Source organism: Hippopotamus amphibius, chromosome 15 (assembly GCF_030028045.1).
Source record: "Hippopotamus amphibius kiboko isolate mHipAmp2 chromosome 15, mHipAmp2.hap2, whole genome shotgun sequence".
Classification (NCBI taxonomy): Eukaryota; Metazoa; Chordata; class Mammalia; order Artiodactyla; family Hippopotamidae; genus Hippopotamus; species Hippopotamus amphibius.
The window spans coordinates 54,828,527-54,848,532 of record NC_080200.1 but is presented as its reverse complement, the minus strand read 5'-3'; the positions used below and the strand labels follow the sequence as shown (position 1 = coordinate 54,848,532).

Sequence of the window (20,006 nt, the reverse complement as noted above, 5' to 3'; positions counted from 1 at the left end):
GCACAACGGATTGTCCCTAAATGCAAGATTTTGAAATCAAACCTGGAGTTAATACTTTCCTTTTACCAAATGAGAGAGGGCTAAAATCTGAACCATCAGCTGTTGGTGTAACTTCCCATTCATGCTGTTCCCCCAGGTCTTAGAGCTTTCATTTATAACAAACTCAGTAAAAATTATATTATACTCCAGATGTGTTGTTGCCAGAGAACTTCCTTGTATAAGCACCATGTGTGCTGAAACTATCCCCACCTTGGAAAGGCTCTGATTTTATATTAAGCTAAGTCATTGACCTAGACTCTTTCCTTACTGATTCACCTTGATTAACAACGTAACTTTAGCATCACTAACAAGTCTTTAATTTCTAGAGAGAAAGGAGGCAGATTTTTGAGAGTTGTAAGCATATTGATAACCTATATTCTAAGCTATGAGACTGGCATTGCCTGGGTCTTTGGAGGTGACATTATCGATGCATTCACTAAAATTCGGCCTGTCTTCTCACCCTACCTTTGCATAGCTAGAGATGCCTCAGATTACTCTTTAAGGTATAAAAAGCACTGTTTGCTGCATATGTTTTAAAGACTCCACATTTGTGTATGTAAAGGCTGGCATGTTAAGTGACTCCTTGGCAAGCATTTATTTGATCTCTGACTTGGTTGTCAACTCGTGAAGCATGCTACTAAAGACCTATGCACTGAAATTAAAAATGGACATAAAAAACTCATTTTCAAAGGAATAAAATAATGCTATAAATTAATGTCTCATATATATGCATAATTATAAATTATAAATTTTATATTTAGTATTAATATGTAATAATAATAGATTTCTACAGTTAACCATATTATCATGTCTCCTTTTTTACTCAAAACTCATTACACCAGTTTTATCAAATAGAATTTAAAATAAACAGAAATTAAGAAAAGTAAAAAAAAAAATCCTTAGAAAGTTTATGTGACTTAATCAATATGCCTCCTCTAACAGGAAGAATTAGAATACAAGTTTTCTGAGATTTAGGTTTGATTTAAAAGAAGTCTCATTAAAAATATACAAGACAATATAGTAAGGTTTACATGCACAATTGCTAGCAATTGGCCTTTTATTCAGCGTCTTTGATGATATCATGCCATTTAGCGTTAACTGGAATCACAAGAGGATACTGACTGATGCTGAAGAATTCCTCCTGATAACCATATTGCAGCTCAAATCATCAGGAGAGATGACTGTCATCAGCTGTAGGTTAACATGGCTTATGATCACACTTGCGGTCATGAGAGACTGAGCTATTAATACACTTGTATGTTCCCTGTGAAATATGACAATATTTATAAAGTTAATATATGTTCAGTATGTTCCACTTTATAAGAAATTTCCCAGTGTATGCTTAATAAAGCATACTAATTAAGTAGTCATGACCTGGTATTTTGTTTCTGTAAATGGGGTTCAATTACAATATTCTCTCATCTTTTTTGGCTGATAATTCAGTGTGAGAAAGTCCCACTATAGGTGAAACAATGACAAATAACAAGGCCTTTTACAAAATGTTGCTTAATTTAAAAATCTGTATTAAAAGACTACTGTGAATCAGGCATTTAGCTGGTTTTACAGTTCTCAGGGCCCAATTCCTATATTACAGTGGTTTACATTGGAAACTCCTGAAACTGTAGACCTGGAAATCAGTAGTACAATGTGGAAGTGATATTTTGTGTAGAAATACATTAATTTGATCTGTTCTAACATTGTTTAGGCAGTCATATATTTAACATGTCAAGTTACAGCAGTTGGTTAAGACTCACTTTTTATTTCAATTTGTACATTTTAAATAAAGAGCAAACTTTTGGAAACTTTGTAAATTTTTAAAAGTAACATTCAAACTGGAGAAATGTCACACATGTGCCTTGTTCTCTTATGTATTTTTCATGTGGCCCTTGAGAGAGTCCAAGAAAGTAAGAAAGAATACCCTTTGCTTTTACTTTATAAATAGAATTTTAGCACCCTATAGAGTTTTTTTTCCATTTGTTTGTTCTTGGAAAAAAAAAACTTTTAAGATCTATCGTGATCCTATTAACTGCTTAGTCATTTGTAATCTTGATCTTGCTTTTTTCTCTTCTTTTCCATTTTGTTGAAATTGTACTTTTTTGAGGTAGGTCTCACAGATCTTTTTAACAAGTCCAAATAAAACTTTCAAAATCTCAAAAGCTTTACTTTCATACTACAGCTAATACTTTTGGTCATTCAGTTATAAGTCCTTCTTTCAAATATTTGTTAATTTAAATACAAATACGATGTTGTTTCATTCAAAGGAAGATCAAGAGTGAACTAGTGAGGAGTATAATGTGATGAAGCAAATGGAAAATGATCTTCATAGGGGTGTTTATCTTTGTAAATTTCAATTACCCTAATGGCCAAAGAAGAGCTATCTAGTACATTATAGTATTTGTACACAGGAAAAATATATTAGGTACTCTATCAATGCATACTGAAAGAAGAATAAATGGGAAGGGAAGACTTCAGGGATGGCAGCAAAAGGAACTCTAAAAATATTCTTCTTTATAGAAGAAAAGAAATATCTGGCAAACACTATCACAATCAAATTGGCAGAATTGAAAAATTAACTAAAGGTTAAGGACAACTACTCTGACAAAATTCAACATCCTTTTATGATTAAAAACTTCAACAAATTATGTTTAGATGGAACATACATCAACATAATAAAAGTCTGTCTGTCTGTATGTATGCAGGTTTGTATGAGAAACCTACAGCTAATATTGTACATAGGCGAAAGGTGAAACCTTTTCTTCTAATATTAGGAACAACACAAGGGTGCCCACTCGTGCCATTTCTATTTACTTATAGTATTGGAACTCCTTGCTAGAGCAGTTAGGCTAGAAAAAGAAATAAAAGACATCCGAATTGGAAAATAAGAAACATAATTATCTCTATTGACAGATGACATAATATTATATGTAGAAAACTCTGAACACTCCACAAAAAATTATTAGAACTGATCAACGAATTCAGTGAAGTTTCAGGATACAAAAGCAACACACAAAAATCAGTTGTGTTTCTATACACCAACAATAAACTTTCTAAAAAGAAAAAAAATCCCATTTACAATAACAACAAAATTAACAAAATTCTTAAGAATAAATTTAACGAAGGAGGTAAAATCTGTATGCTGAAAACCATAAAACTTTGATGAAAAGAAATTGAAGAAAATACAAATAAATGGAAAGATATCCCATGCCCATGGATTGGAAGGATTAAAATGGCTGAAATATCCATACTAATCAAAACAGTCCATAGATTCAATGCACTCTCTATCAAAATTCGAATGGGAATTTTCACAGAAATAAAGAAAACAGTTCTAAAATATTTATAGGATCACAGAAGAATCAAGTAGTCAAAGCCATTTAGATAAATAAGAACAATGGTGGAAGCACCATACTTCTTGATTGCAAATTATATTACAAAGCTATAGTAATTAAAACAGCATGGTTGCTAGTTCCTGAATATTTGTTTCCCCCAAAATACGTATGTTGAAATCCTAATGCCTAGTGTGATAATATGAAGAGGTAGAGTCTTTGGGAGGTGCTCAGATCATGGAGATAAAGCCCTTATGCATGAGGTTAGTGTTCTTATAAAAGAAACACAACAGAGTTTTCTACTCCCTTCCTCCATGTGAGGTTATAAGAAGTCTGTGACTTGAAAGACAGCCTTCACCCAACCATGCTGGCACTATGGTATTGAACTTCCAGCCTCCAGAACTGTGAGAAATAAATTTCTATTCTTTTGCAAGCTGTCCCATCTGTGGTGTTTTGTTACAGTAGCTCAAACAGACTGAGGCAATAGTACTAGTGTAAAAAGATACATAAACCAATGAAACAGAATAGTGAGCCCAGAAATAAATGCGTGTATATATGGGAAACTAATCTTTGATGAGAGCACCAAGAATACACAAGGGAGAAGGAATAGGCTCTTTAATGAGTAGCATTGGGAAAACTAGTTTTCCACATGCAAAATAATTAAACTGGACTCTCATAGCACACAAAAATTAACTCAAAATAGATTAAATACTTAAATGTAAGTCCTGAAAACATGAAACTCTGAGAAGAAAACATAGGGAAAAATATCCTTGACATTGATCTTGGCAATGATTTTTTTGGATTGACCCAAAAAAGCAGAGGCAAGAAAAACTAAAATAGATAAGTGGGACTATATAAACTTGAAAGTTTCTACACAGCAAAGAAAAAAAGAGTGAAAAGACAACCTACAGAATGGGAGAAAATATTTTTAGACCTCTAACTGATAAAGAGCTAACATCCAAAATATATATATTGAATAATAGCAAAAATAAAGTTATGTAATGAAATCACTTGATTAAAAAATGAACAGAATATCCAGTTAGATGTTTTCCCAAAGAAGACATACAAACAGTCAACAGGTACATGAAAAGGTACTCAGTATCACTAATCATAAGAGAAATGCATATCAAAACCATAATGAGATAACACTTCACATCTGTTAGGATGGCTATTATTCAAAGGACAAGAGATTAAAAAATTGGGGCATTGTAGAGAAAAGGAATCCCTTGTACACTCTTGGTGGGAATGTAAATTTGTATAGTCACTATTGAAAACAGTATAAAGTTTCCTCTGAAAAATAAAATAAAAATTAGAACTACCATAAAATCTACCAATCCCATTTCTGGATATATAGCCAATGGAAATTTAAACAAACAAATGAACAGGATCTTAAAAAGAGATCTGCATTCCCCTGTTCATTGTAGCATTATTTACAATGGCCAAGATATGGAAACAGTCCAAGTATTCACTGATAGATAAATGGATAAAGAAAATATAGCATATATATTCATATATATATGCAATATAATATCTAGCCATGAAAATGAAGGAAATCCTGCCATTTGCTACAACATATAAAAACCTAGAGGACATCTTGGTTAGTGAAATAAGCCATACAAAGACAAATACTGTGATTTCACTTATTTGTGAAATCTGAAAAACTCATAGGAGCAGCGAGTTGAATGGTATTTGCCAGTGGATGGTGGTTAGAAAAAAAAATGGGAATATATTGGTCAAAAGGTACACATTTCAGTTATAAGATGAATAAATTCTGGGCATCTAATGTACAGCACAGTGATTATTACTGTAATGTATACCTGAAATTTGCTCTGATATAGTCCTAGGACTCTAGAAACTTATGCACATGTTCATTGCCTTGTAAATACCCACGAAACTCCCAAGAAGACCCTATGCTTTCACCTCTACCTGAATTTGAGCCTCTGTACAAGAAGAAAGATAAGCTGTAAAATGCCTGTTGGAGTGTTGTAAATGCGTCCCCCTGTCCCACACACTTCCTCAGCAAAGACTGAGGTACTTATCGGTTCCTGACATTGAAGAGAATTTGTCCAATCATTAGCTCTCTATCAAGCTAGATCAAGCAAAAACTTCAATGGTTGCACACAGTAAAGAATACAGCATTCTAATTTTTATAGAGTTAGTCCAAGAAAGTAATTGAACAAATAACCAGAAGCAACAAACAGCAGCAACAATAAATCCTGGGAGGATGGGCTAGTCTCAGAGTTAGCATATTATAGTATCGAAGATGCCCAGTTTTTAACAAAACTATTATGACGCAAAAAATTTAAAAAGTGTAGCTTGCACACAAGGAATAAAAAGACAATTAAGAGCTGTTCTTGAGGAAGTCCTGACATTGGAATTATGAGACAAAGAATTTTAAACCAATATCATAAATATGTTCAAAAAGTAGAAGACATTGTCTTAAAAATGAAAGTGTTAGAACATTGTTTCAGTAAATAAAACTCTAAATAAAACAATAGAAAACATTCTTAAACAACCAAATATAAATTCTGTGTTTAAAAGTAAAATAATTTAAATTAAAAATTCACAAATGGCTTAATAGCAGATTTTTGAACCAAAGAGGAAAGAATCCCCAAGCAAGAAGATAGATCAATTGAGATTACCTAGTAAGAGAAACAGAGAGAAATAACAATAAGAAAAAAAGACAAAACTCTCATGGTGACCTGCAGAGCACCATGAAGCTTATCAACACATGAAAGATAAGATCCATAGAGGAGAGGAGAAAAGGGGTAGAAGAAATATGGCTGGAAAATTTTCAGTTTTAGTGAAAAACTTTCATCTATGTCTAGGAAGCTTAACAAACTAAAAGGAGGATAAATTCAAAGAGATATAGACCTTGAGATCTACCATACAACACAGTACCTATAATTAACAACACTGACAAGGCAAGAATAAAGATGCAGATGTAGAGAACAGACTTGAGGACACTGGGTTGGGGGGGCGAGGATTGAAGGGGAAGCTGGGACAATGTGAAAGAGTAGCATTGACATATATACACTACCAAGTGTAAAATAGCTAGTGGGAAGCTGCTGCATAACACAGGATCAACTCGATGACGGGTGATGACTAAGAGGGGTTGGACAGTGAGGGTGGAAAGGAGTCACGGGAGGGAAGGGATATGGGGATATATATATAAATACAGCTGATTCACTTTGTTGTACAGCAGAAACTGGCACAGCAGTATAAAGCAATTATACTACAATAACAGCTTAAAAAAAGACTTTTCTATGAGGATAGATCTTATATTAAGCATTCTCATCATAATAAATATTAATAATAATAATAAAGAAGACCAGAGGAAATTTTTGGAGGTTGTGGACACATTTATGGCATAGCCTGTAGTGATGGTTTCATAGATGTATATTTATCTCCAAACACATCAAGTTGTATACATTAAATATGTACAGCTCTTTGTATGCCAATCATACTTCAATAAATTTGTTTACAAAAAAAGTATAGACCTAGACACATCATAGACAACCTCTAAAACCAAAGAGAAAATACCTTCAAAGTAGTAAGAGAAAAATAACTTTATGATATGTGGATTTTATCTCAATAAATAAGTTATTGAAACAAGAATGAATGTGTATAAGAGACCATAAAAATAGAAAACATTATAAAGAGAAAGATTGTTTACTTGTATCAGTTACAAACATTAATAACATATTTTAGTGGCTCAGAATGTTATTTTCACTAAGGAAATCAATCAAAGAATGACTGAAGTACTAATCAATTCAACTTACAATCAGTAATTTCTAAATTCACCTCAGTTTTCTTTGGCTTTATGGAGATACTTACTAATTTCCTCTTGAGTGATAGTCTACTTAATTAGGTACTTTTTTCAGCTGTTTGAAGACTGCCCAGAAAGAGACAAAATAAATGAAAAGCAAGTAACTAATATGTTTAGAAATAGATGGAAAGAAAATGTATTTCTTTTAGAAAAGTGTTTTACTGGACCAAAATTGGAATAATGCATTGAGATCCAAGGACTTTTCCTATCACCTTACAGTATGCTATTTTTCATAGTAAAAAGGTTTTGAATTAGGCTATAATATTGTAAGCAGCAAGAAACTCTCTTTCAAAAGTACCTGGAAGATTTTCAACATGGAAATGGAGTCAAAACATAATATTTAGAAAATAGTTGCTTTCCTCCAAATGAAACAAAGATACATCTATCTTTTAAAGACAAACTGCATTAGAAGTTCCCACGTTTTAGTTCGAAAAAATTTCCTTTTACAACTATATATTCTAGTAGCCTTGAGGCACAAAAATGAGAGACTATTCTACAGATTGAATAAATGGCCAATTCGTAAGCCATTTTTGACAATTCACTGGACATTCACAATGGAAACCGTACCTTAAATCTTTCTAAGGACAAGTTCAATTTTATGAAAAAATAGAGACAAGTTATACTTTTGTTCAATGTTCTTATTGTGAACAGTAAAATCCTAGGTATAGAGGCTGCAATAGCATACTCAAAGTTTGTTTGAACACAAGATTAGATTTTAACATTAGACCCATGAATCTAAAAAGCTATGGAATTAAAATAAAATGATATATATATATAAAATATATATTTATAAAATTTATATATTTATAAAATATTTAAAAAATATATTTCTTAAATTTATAAGTATTTTAAATAACAGAGTCTCTGTAGTAATTATTTATTTATTTATTTATTTATTTATTTTTTGGCACACGGACTTAGTTGCTCCGCAGCATGTGGGATCTTCCTGGAGCAGGGATCGAACCCATGTCCTCTGCATTGGCAGGTGGATTCCTAACCACTGCGCCACCTAGGAAGCCCTCTCTGTAGTAATTAAACCCTCATATTTCTAAGAGAGTAAATTGAATTGAAATCTAAATATTTACTTATAGATTATTAGAAAAATTGATTACTTCTACCCACTGGAAAAAAAATGCAGACACAAAAAATATTCCATATATTTTCTGATGTTAATTTTTCACCATTGGGAGATGATGTTGAGATTCTTTCTCAAACAGATGACTGTTGGGGCTAGATTAGCTAATTTCAAGTTTATTTACACCATGTTAAAGATATAAGAATTATCTATTTATTTATTTATGTATAACAAACCACTCAAACTTACTAAAATGCTATTCCTCTCTAGACTTGGAGTTATTTTGTGGAATGGTTAACACAACAAGAAGATTGAAATCAGTAAATACGGAATCTGATATAATGCCTCCTTCAGGAAAATTTAAATCAGCCAGGATACCACATACACTTTTTCCTTCACTGGGTAAGCAAAAATGAGTACTCAGTGGTACCTGGGGCTACACTGACATTTCCACAGTAAGAGAGAAGTCTGCCTGCAGAAGTCTTAAGGGAATTAAAAGAAAAACAAAACAAAACAAACAAAAAAACCAAAAAGTAAACAAACAATAGAAGCTCCACTATTTGAAGAATCTGTAACATGGAATAAATGGGTTCATTTATATAACAACAACATAACAACAAAAGTCATAGTCAATTAAAGCAACAGCTATTTTATTTAGCTAATAATTCTATCAGTTGGCTACTTGTAGTGGTGTGACAAGACACTTAGTGACAACAGCCACAAAAAGCTGGGAGTGGTGAGAAACAAATTCTCCTCTACATTCTCCAGAGGTAGCATGGCCCTGCCAACACCCAGTGAAACTGATCTTTGACATCTGACATCCAAAACTATGAGATAATAAATTTCCATTGTTTCAAGCTACCAAGTTTCTGTTAGTTTATTGCAGCACATTTAAAGCTAATACAGATTTAGTACCAGGAAGTGGGGGTGCTTCTATAAAAAATTACCTAAATATGTGGAAGTGGCCTTGGGATTGAATAATACATAGAAGCTGAAAGGATTTTGAGGTATATGTAGAAAAAGTCTAAATTGTTTTAAAGAGAACATTATTTAGAAATATGGATATTAAAGGCAATGCTATTGAGGGCTCATTAGGAAATTAGGATTATAGTATAGGAAGTCTACATTATCTTTGAGAATACATACATCATTACAAAGGAAATGTGGGTAGAAATATGAAAGTTAAAGGCACTGACTGAGAGCTCAGAATGAAATGAAGACCATATTTTGGAAACTAGAGAAAAGGCATTCTTTGATATAAAATGACAGAAAATGTAGCTAAATTGTATTCTACATTGGTGTGGACAGCAGAACTTCTAAGTGACGAACCTGGATTTTAAATGAGGATATTTCTCTGCAAAGTTGAAACTGTAGCCTGTTTTTCTCTTATTGGTTATATTAAAATATGAGGGAAAAGAGATGAAGGGCTGGTAAGGGAAAAATAACCAGGACTTGATGATTTTGTCAAATTTCAACCTGTTCAGATTGCAAAAGATGCTAAAAACAGGAGATTAACTGTTAGGAAAAACATACTATGGAGAGAAGTCAAAGGATGATGGGACAAAATTTGCTGGTAGTGAAGAGATTAGACATGTGATTAAAAGATCCCTTCAAACTTCTCAGTAGAAGCCAGGAATGGATACGAGATTACACAGGAAGGATCTGTGGATGACCCTCTTTTTTTTTTATTTTTTAAGCTCTTTATTGGAATATAATTGCTTTACACTCTTCTACAAGTTTTTGAGGTACACCAAGGTCAATTAGCTGTATTTATACACATATCCCCATATTCCTTCCCTCCTGCTACTCCCCCCCATCCTCCCCATCCCAGCCCGCTAAGGCATCACCCATCATTGGGTTGATCTCCCTTTGTTGTACAGCAACTTCCCACTAGCTATCTATTTTACAGTTGGTAGTGTAAATATGTCTATGCTACTCTCTCACTTCGTCCTTGCTTCCCCTTCGCCCCCCGCCCCCCCAACCTCATGTCCTCCAGTCCATTCTCTGAATCTGCATCCTTATTCTTGTCTTGTCACTGGGTTCATCAGCACCTTACTTATTTATTTTTTTTAGATTCCGTATATATGAGTTAGCATACAGCATTTGCTTTTCTCTTTCTGGCTTACTTCACTCTGTACGACAGGCTCTAGGTCTATCCACCTCATTACATATAGGTGAGTAATATTCCATTGTATATATGTGCCACATCTTGTTTATCCATTCATTTGTTGATGGGCATTTAGGTTGCTTCCATGTCCTGGCTATTGTAAATAGTGCTGCAATAAACATTATGGTACATGTTTCTTTTGGAATTATGGTTTTCTTTGGGTATATGCCCAGTAGTGGGATTACTGGATCATATGGTAGTTCTATTTTTAGCTTTTTAAGGAACCTCCAAACTGTTTTCCATAGTGGCTGTACCAACTTACATTCCCACCAACAGTGCAGGAGAGTTCCCTTTTCTTCACACCCTCTCCAACATTTGTTGTTTCCAGATTTTGTGATGATGGCCATTCTGACCTGTGTGAGGTGATACCTCATTGTGGTTTTGACCATATTGTTTAATGACACAAATCCCTGTGACATACACAGAGACCCAAAAGATTTTGTTGAATGGTATACCAGCAGAAATATTGCCAGCTTGAACTGAAAGGCACAAATATAGGAGGGAAAAAGAATGATGTGAGACTTTAAACATTCTATAGGCAGGAACCAGGCCGAGAGAACTAGTGTCTGCAAATATGTTCTGCCCTTTAAGAAGGACCACCATTGCATTTGGGGAAATGATAACTGTTTTCTAGTTTATTAGATCTGTATGGGGAGAGGTAATTTGCCTGGAATTGTTTCATATCCAGAGTGTCACTCATATCTGTTGTAAAAGAGTTATATTTGTTGGAATTTGTAATGTTGAACTGGCGATGATCGTTAGATGAGACTTCAGACCTAGAATTGATGCTGTAATGACATCTAGGCATCTCTTCCATATGGCTATCCAGAGTGATATCCGTCTACAATAAGCTGAGAATCTAACAAGTAAAATGTTTCTCTGAGCTCTGTGAATTGTTCCAGCAAATTAATCAAACTGAAGGAAACCTCTGGTTTATAGACAGTTGATCAGAAACACAAGTGACAACCTGGACTTTCATAGCTATATCTTCTAGTTCAGGATCCCTGCCTTCAGTGGTGTCCAATTTACCAATAAGCTCTTCAGAGACATTCTTCACTTCTGTTAGTGTTTTTTGATTTCTAATATTTTTTATTGGTTCTTTGGTTTTCCACCTCTCTGCTGACATTGCCCATCTATTTTTGTCTACTCAATATCCCTGCCATGTCTGCTTCTGACTCTTACTCTATCTCTTCAAATTATGTTTTTGTTTTGTTTTTGTTTGTTTGTTTTGTTTGTTTGTTTTGGGGTTTTTTTGCCTTTTGGTATGCCTTGTAGTTTTTTTCTTGATAGACAGATATGATGTACTGGGTAAAGGAAATTGCTATAAGTAGGCCTTTAGTCATATGGTGGTGAAGTATGGGGTGACTGGGAAGCATTCCACAGCCTATGGTTAAGTCTGAGTTTTTAAGTGAGCCTATGCCTTTGGACTATGAATTTCACAAGTGTTTCTAAGTTTTGTTTTTGTTTTCTCCCCATCTACTCTACCTCCTCCCTTAGGTGACAGAAGATGGCTAGAGGGGGCTAGAATTGGATATTTCTCTTACCCCAGGTTAGTTAGGCTCTGATAATACCTGAGTAGGTTCATCTCTGACTAGCTTGTTTCCCTTGAGGGCAGGCCTGTTAAGAACAGAATGCTCTTGTGTATTTCAAAGTAGTTTCTTTTCCCCTTGCCCTTCAGGGGCACAAGGGGATTTTTCTTTGACATTACTACAGAAACCTGGTGGAACTCTTAGAGGTGTATCTCACAATATCATGGGTCTTTTCCTATCCCTGAGTCCCCTTGGAGGTTTCATGTCTCACAATTGGCTATACTGAACCTCCAGTGATTCATAAATTACAGTATGAGTTTTCCTACCCCAAGCACTGACTCCAGAGTCAGTTTCTGCTAGCAGTTCCCTACTCTGGTAAGTTGTGTCTCTCTATATTTACAACTGCCACTCCACTTTTGGAGACAGTAATTTGCTCTGGGTCCTCCCCTCTCTTATGAATATAAGAAGAGTTGTTGATTTTTCAGTCTGCTCAGATTTTTACTCAAGATGGAATGCCAACTTCCAAGCCCCTTATATACAGGGCTGGGAACTGGAAGTCATGAGTTTGGTTTACAAAAACAGTCATGAACTTTTTAACATGGAAGACATGAGCTTTTAAAAAAAAGTAAATTATGTATTGCCTCTGCTTTAATTAAAGGATGTTAATTTTTTAAGTAATTTTAATTCTTAATTATATTTATCATAAAATTGGGTACTTGAAAACTATATTTAATAAAATTATTCATCATTAAAAGCAATCCATGTGGAGCTGCAGACAGCAGCTTCCCTCAGCCTCTCCTACCAAGCTGTTTTGGAGTAGCGCCTCAGATGAAGACATTGAGGAAGAGAAAAGTTAAGAATTTGCTTATGATCAGTTATCCATCTGTTCAGCCTGTGCGCAAATTAGACTGCCTGACTCCAAGATCAGACTTAGTATTTGTTTGACCCAACACTGGGCCATTAGTCTGGGGCTTGGACAGTCTTCTATAAACCCCTCTATCACTGGGACAGGCAACTCCAGAAGTTTGGACTACCATGAGGAAACAAAGAAACACCATGCAGGCAAAGGAGCAGGGAAAAAACCAACAAGACCAAATAAATGAAGAGGAAATAGGAAAAATGGCTGAAAAAGAATTCAGAGTAATGATAGTAAAAATGATACAAAATCTCAATAACAAAATAGAGAAAGTACTAGAAACAGTTCATAAGAACTCAGAAGAACTAAAGAACAAACAAACAGCAATGGATAACAAAATAACTGAAATTAAAAATACTCTAGATGGTATAAACAGCAGAATAACTGAGACAGAAGAACAAATAAGTGAGTTGGAAGATAGAATGGGGGAAATAACTCCACAGAGCAGGAAAAAGAAAAAAGAATAAAAAGAATAGAAGACAGTCTTAGAGACCTTAGTGATAACAATAAGCATACCAACATTTGAATCATAGGCATCCCAGAAGAAGAAGAAAAAAAGAAAGGGTCTGAGAAAATATTTGAAGAGGTTCTAGTGGAAAACTTCCCCAATATGGGAAAGGAAATAATTCACCAAGTCCAAGAAGCACAGAGAGTCCCATACAGAATAAACCCAAGGAGAAATACACCAAGGCACATATTAATCAAACTAATGACAATTAAACACAAAGAAAAAATATTAAAAGCAGCAAGAGAAAAGGGACAAATAACATATAAGGGAAAAATCCATCAGGATAACAGCTGACCTTTCTACAGAAACTCTGCAGGCCAGAAGGGAATGCCAGGATAAACTGAAAGTCCTGAAAGAGAAAAACCTACAGCCAAGAATACTCTACCCAGCAAGAACCTCATTCAGATTTGAGGGAGAAATCAAAAGCTTTCCAGACAAGCAAAAGTTAAGAGAACTCAGCACCACCAAACCAGCCTTACGACAAGTGCTAAAGGAACTTCTCTAAGTAGGAAACACAAGAAAAGGAAAACACCTACAAATCCAAATCCAAAACAATTAAGAAAATGGTAATCAGAACACACATATCAATAATCACCTTAAATGTAAATGGATTAAATGCTCCAACCAAAAGACACAGACTGGCTGAATGGATACAAAAACAAGACCCTTCTATATGCTGCCTACAAGTAATCCACTTCAGACCAAGGGATACATATAGATTGAAAGAAAAGGGATGGAAAAAGATATTCCATGCAAATGGAAGTCAAAAGAAAGCTGGAGTAGCAATACTCATATCAGACAAATTAGACTTTAAAGTAAAGACTATTAAAAGAGACAAGGAAGGACACTACATAATGATCAAGGGATCCATCCAAGAAGAACATATCACAATGGTAAATATCTATGCTCCCAACATAGGAGCACCTCAATACATAAGGCAATTGCTAACAGCCAGAAAAGGGGACATCAACAGTAACACAATAATAGTAGGAGACTTGAACACCCCACTTACATCAATGGAGAGATCATCCAAACAGAAAATAAATAAGGACACACAAGCTTTAAATGACACATTAGGCCCTCTTAACTTCATTGATATTTATAGGACATTCCATCCAAAAACGACAGACTACACTGTCTTCTCAAGTGCACACGGAACATTTTCCAGGATAGATCACATCTTGGGTCACAAGTCAAACCTCAGCAAATTCAAGAAAATTGAAATCATATCAAGCATCTTCTCAGACCACAATGGCATGAGACTAGATATCAATTACAGGAAAAAAAACTGTAAAAAATACAAACACAAGGAGACAAAACAATATGCTATTAAATAACCAAGAAGTCACTGAAGAAATCAAAGAGGAAATCAGAATATACCTAGAAAGAAATGACAATGAAAACACAACAACACAAAACCTATGGGATGCAGCAAAAGCAGTTCTAAGAGGGAAGTTTATAGCAATACAGTCCTACCTCAAGAAACAAGAAAAATCTCAAATAAACAACCTAACCTTACACCTAAAACAATTAGAGAAGAAGAACAAAGAAACCCCCAAGTGAGCAGAAGGAAAGAAATCATAAAGATCAGATCAGAAATAAATTAAAACAAAATGAAGGAATCAATAGCAAAGATCAATAAAACTAAAAGCTGGTTCTTTGAGGAGAAAAACAAAATTGATAAACCATTAGCCAGACTCATCAGGAAAAAAAGGGAGAAGATGCAAAACAACACAAATAGAAATGAAAGAGAAGTAACAATGGACACCACAGAAATACAAAAGATCATGAGAGACTACTACAAGCAACTATATGCCAATCAATTGGGTAACCTGGAAGAAAAGGATACATTCTTAGGACAGTACAATCTTCCAAAGCTGAACGAGGAAGAAATAGAAAATATGAACAGACCAATCACAAGTACAGAAATTGAGACTGTGATTAAAAATCTCCCAACACACAAAAGCCCAGGGCCAGATGGATTCACAGGAGAATTCTATCAAACTTTTAGAGAAGAGCTAACACCTATCCTTCTCAAACTCTTTCAAAATATAGCAGAAGGAGGAACACTCCCAAACTCATTCTATGAGGCCACTATTACCCTGATACCAAAACCAGGCAAAGATGTCACAAAAAAAAGAAAATTACAGGCCAATTTAACTGATGAATATGGATGCAAAATTTTTCAACAAAATACTAGGAAACAGAATCCAATAGCGTATTAAAAAAGATCATACACCATGATCAAGTGGGGTTTATCCTTGGAATGCAGGGATTCTTCAATATATGCAAATCAATCAATGTGATACATCAAATCAGCAAATTGAAGGATAGAAACCATATGATAATCTCAATAGATGAGGAAAAAGCTTTTGACAAAATTCAACATCCATTTATGATAAAAGCTCTCCAGAAAATGGGCATAGAAGGAAATTACCTCAACATAATAAAAACCATATGTGACAAACCAACAGCCAACATCGTTCTAAATGGTGAAAAACTGAAAGCATTTCTTCTAAGAATAGGAACAAGACAAAGGTACCCACTCTCACTATTATTATTCAACATAGTTTTGGAAGTTTTAGCCACAGCAATCAGAGAAGAAAACAAAATAAAGGGAATCCAAATTGGAAAAGAAGTAAAATTGTCACTGTTTGCAGACGACATGATATTGTACACAGAAAACCCTAAAGATGCTACCAAAAAACTGCTAGCACTAATCGATGAATGTAACAAAGTAGCAGGATACAAAATAATGCACAGAAATCTCTAGTATCCCTATACACTAACAATGATAGAGCAGAAAGAGAAATTAAGGAAACACTCCCATTTACCACTGCAACAAAAAGAATAAAATGCCTAGGAATAAATCTGCCTAAGGGTGCAAAAGACCTGTATGCAGAAAATTATGAGACACTGATGAAAGAAATCAAAGATGATACAAACAGATGAAGGGATATACCATGTTCCTGGATTGGAGGAATCAACATTGTGAAAATTACTATAATACCCAAAGCAATTTACAGATTCAACACAATCCCTATCAAATTACCAATGACATTTTTCACAGAACTAGAACAAGAAATTTTATGATTTGTATGGAAATGCAAAAGACCCTGAATAGCCAAAGATATTTGAGAAGGAAAGGTGGAGCTGGTGGAATCAGGCTTCCTGACTTCAAACTATACTACAAGGCCACAGTGATCAAGATAGTATGGTACTGGCACAAAAATAGAAATATAGATGAATGGAACAGAACAGAGAGCCCAGAGAGAAACCCATGCATATGTGGGCAGCTTCTCTTTGACAAAGGAGGCAAGAGTATACAATGGAAAAAAGACAGCCTCTTCAATAAGTGGTGCTGGGAAAATTGGACAGCTACATGTTAAAGAATGAAATTAGAACACTTCCTAACACCATACACTAAAATAAACTCAAAATGGATGAAAGACCTAAATGTAAGGCCAGACACTATAACACTCCTAGAGGAAAACATAGGCAGAACACTCTATGACATACATCAAAGCAAGATCCTTTTTGACCCACCTCCTAGAATAATGGAAAGGAAATCAAGAATAAGCAAATGGGATCTAATGAAACAAAAGCTTTTGCGCAGCAAAAGAAACCATAAACAAGACAAGAAGACAACCCTCAGAATGGTAGAAAATTTTTGTCAGCAAAGCAACTGACAGAGGATTAATCTCCAAAACATAGAAGCAGCTCGTATAGCTTAATACCAAAAAAGCAAATAACCCAATCCACAAATGGGTAGAAGACCTAAATAGGCATTCCTCCAAAGAAGACATACAGATGGCCAACAAACACATGAAAAGATGCTCAACATCACTAATCATTAGAGAAATGCAAGTCAAAGCCACAATGAGGTATCACCTCACACCTGTCAGAATGGCCATCATTTAAAAATCTAGAAACAATAAATGCTGGAGAGTTTGCAGAGAAAAGGGAATGCTCCTGCATTGTTGGTGGGAATGTAAATTGGTACAGCCACTATGGAAAACAGCATGGAGGTTTCTTAAAAAATTAAAAATGGAATTACCACATATCCTAGCAATTCCACTACTGGGCATATACCCTGAGAATATCATAATCTAAAAAGAAATATGTACCATAATGTCCATTGCACCACTATTTACAATAGCTAGGATACGGAAGCAACTTAAATGCCCATCAACAGATGAATGGATAAAAAAGATGTGGCACATATGTACAATGGAACATTACTCAGCCATAAAAAGGAATGAAATTAAGTTATTTGTAGTGATGTAGATGGACCAAGAGTCTGTCATGTAGAGCAAAGTAAGCTAGAAAGAGAACAACAAATACTGTATGCTAACTCATATGTATGGAATCTAAAAAAATGGTACTGATGAACCCAGTAACAGGGCAAGAATAAAGATGCAGATGTGGAGAACGGACTTGAAGACACAGGGTGGGGGGGAGGGTGGGTAGCATGAAGGGGAAGCTGGAACAAAGTGAGAGAGTAGCATTGACATATATACACTATCAAATATAAAATAGGTAGCTAGTGGGAAGCTGCTGCATAACACAGGGAGATCAACTCGATGCTTGGTGATGACTTAGAGGGCTGGGATAGGGAGTGTGGGAGGGAGTCACAGGAGGGAGGGGATATGGGGATGTATGTATAAACACAGCTGATTCACTTTGTTGTAGAGCAAAAACTGGCACAATAGTGTAATGCAATTATATTCCAATAAAGACCAGAAAATAAAATAAAAGAGTATATTTAACTAAAAAAAATAAATGGTGAAACTTGGTATTTTTTCTTTCCTTTTTAAAATTTTTTAACTGAAATGAACCAATAATAATGAGTTGATGAAAAATCGAAGATGTGATACCCATTTACATGCAAGAGATGTTTTGTGAAAGTCTGTGTCTTTTAAAAAGGGAAATGATTGTAAAGCTAACAAACCACTTCATTATTTTGATTTAAAATATTCCATTTACAGTCAGTGCATTTGCAAAGAAAGAATTGCCAAGGACATCAATTAAACATTAGAGAGTATTATAAAGATAAAATAAGATATGTGTTGCAGTAAATATGTATTACTGCTGGCAGCATAACTCTATAGTACTTTAAAAACAAGTTAATTTATAAGTACACTCCAATCACACTGGAAATTAATGAATTGAAAAGGTTATCTCTTTTTTATTCAAGTGAATTCATCATGAAATAATAGCCAATATTAAACCCGTTAATAAGCCAGATACTAATATCACAGAAGAAAAGAAAGTGAACTATCTTCAGCCTAGCATAAATCATAGTCAGATGAAGGCTGATATTTGCACTAAAAAGCACAATACTGATGCAGAGTCAACTAAACATTTTCTATCATGTGCTGCATATTTTGAGTAAGGCTGTGCTTATATACTTTTGCATGAGGCTCTATGCCTTATATTTATATTTTTGTAATAATTTTATTTATATGCAGCATAGAAAGACTCATTTTATTTTATTTCATATTAAAAGAGGTGACCACATGCTAAAAGAGTTTATCAGTGGCTTTACACAATCAAGTTTTAGCAAATTATCATGGCACTAAAGTTGTATGCATAAAAAGTATAACATTAAAGAAGAGACTCGTAGTTGAGGCACTAGCTGGGTTGCATTTTGAAACAATCTTCCATTTACTTTGGCACATGTAGAATATAGGCTGTCTTTACACTTTATATTTTTTGCTAATATATTTCGGGCTATGTGCTGAATTGCATTTTTTCTGTTTTTGGAAAGACATGCCTTGAGAAACATTATATAATGTACTGAATACTTACGTTTTCCAAAAGGCTTAAAGGTAATAATAACACACTTTTAAGATTTGAATACTACTCAGCTAAGTTAAAAAATTAGTTATATTAAAACTGCTTATTCACTACAGTGGATTTAAGGCATTTTGAAATATCACATTAATTTTTATAACCTATTATATTGTCTAGATACAAATCTTTGTACAATGGAATGCATATTTTCCTAAAGTGATTTTCAGCAGCTAGAACATTCATAAAATGTTTATGCTGAAATCCAAGATAGTAACATGTTTTGGGTAATTCTAAAAATGTATACATGCAAATTAGAAAAAGGCCTTTGTATAATAAATGGTCACAATTCTGACATTAATTTGATTGAAAAGAATTTACTTTATAGTTGTGATGTCACATAGTCTCTAGCCTTTCAAAATCTGGAGAAGATAAAGCAATTTTACTTATCATGGACAGAGGGTGCAGAGCAAGATATCTCATATTTCATGAATCATTAATTGAAACACAGAAAGAAAATCATCAAATATGATGTAGAAATTCAGAGTTAAGTAAACCAGAAAAAGTGTCCATGACTGGTCCAAGATTTCTTAAATACTTGATTTTATTAATGTGTATTGACATTTTCTTAGGTGAGTTTGTATAAGGGATGTTCCAGAATAATTTGATAATGTAGACTATTATATTTGGCTTCCTTTAGTAGAAGAGAGTAATTGAATGCAGTTTTAAAATGGCTTTGTAAGTCATTTAAAAGTTCAAAAACAAAAAACTATCAATACTGAGGCTTTCTCATCTAAGTTGGGTGAAATCTTTTTGTTTTATTTATC

General features: G+C 34.2%; 1 long non-coding RNA gene across 2 annotated transcripts in view; it reads right to left on the bottom strand.

Moving 5' to 3' along the window:
* Positions 1-20,006, bottom strand: part of LOC130837343 (uncharacterized) — a 67,937-nt gene that overhangs the window by 30,640 nt on the left and 17,291 nt on the right. Inside the window, exon 5 of one of the 2 annotated variants that reach the window (XR_009049279.1) lies at positions 7,228-7,257. The exons of the other annotated variant lie outside the window; for it this stretch is intronic. This is a non-coding gene — a long non-coding RNA (uncharacterized LOC130837343). Of the gene's footprint in view, positions 1-7,227; positions 7,258-20,006 lie in introns of those variants that run through there. 2 annotated transcript variants of the gene reach the window in all.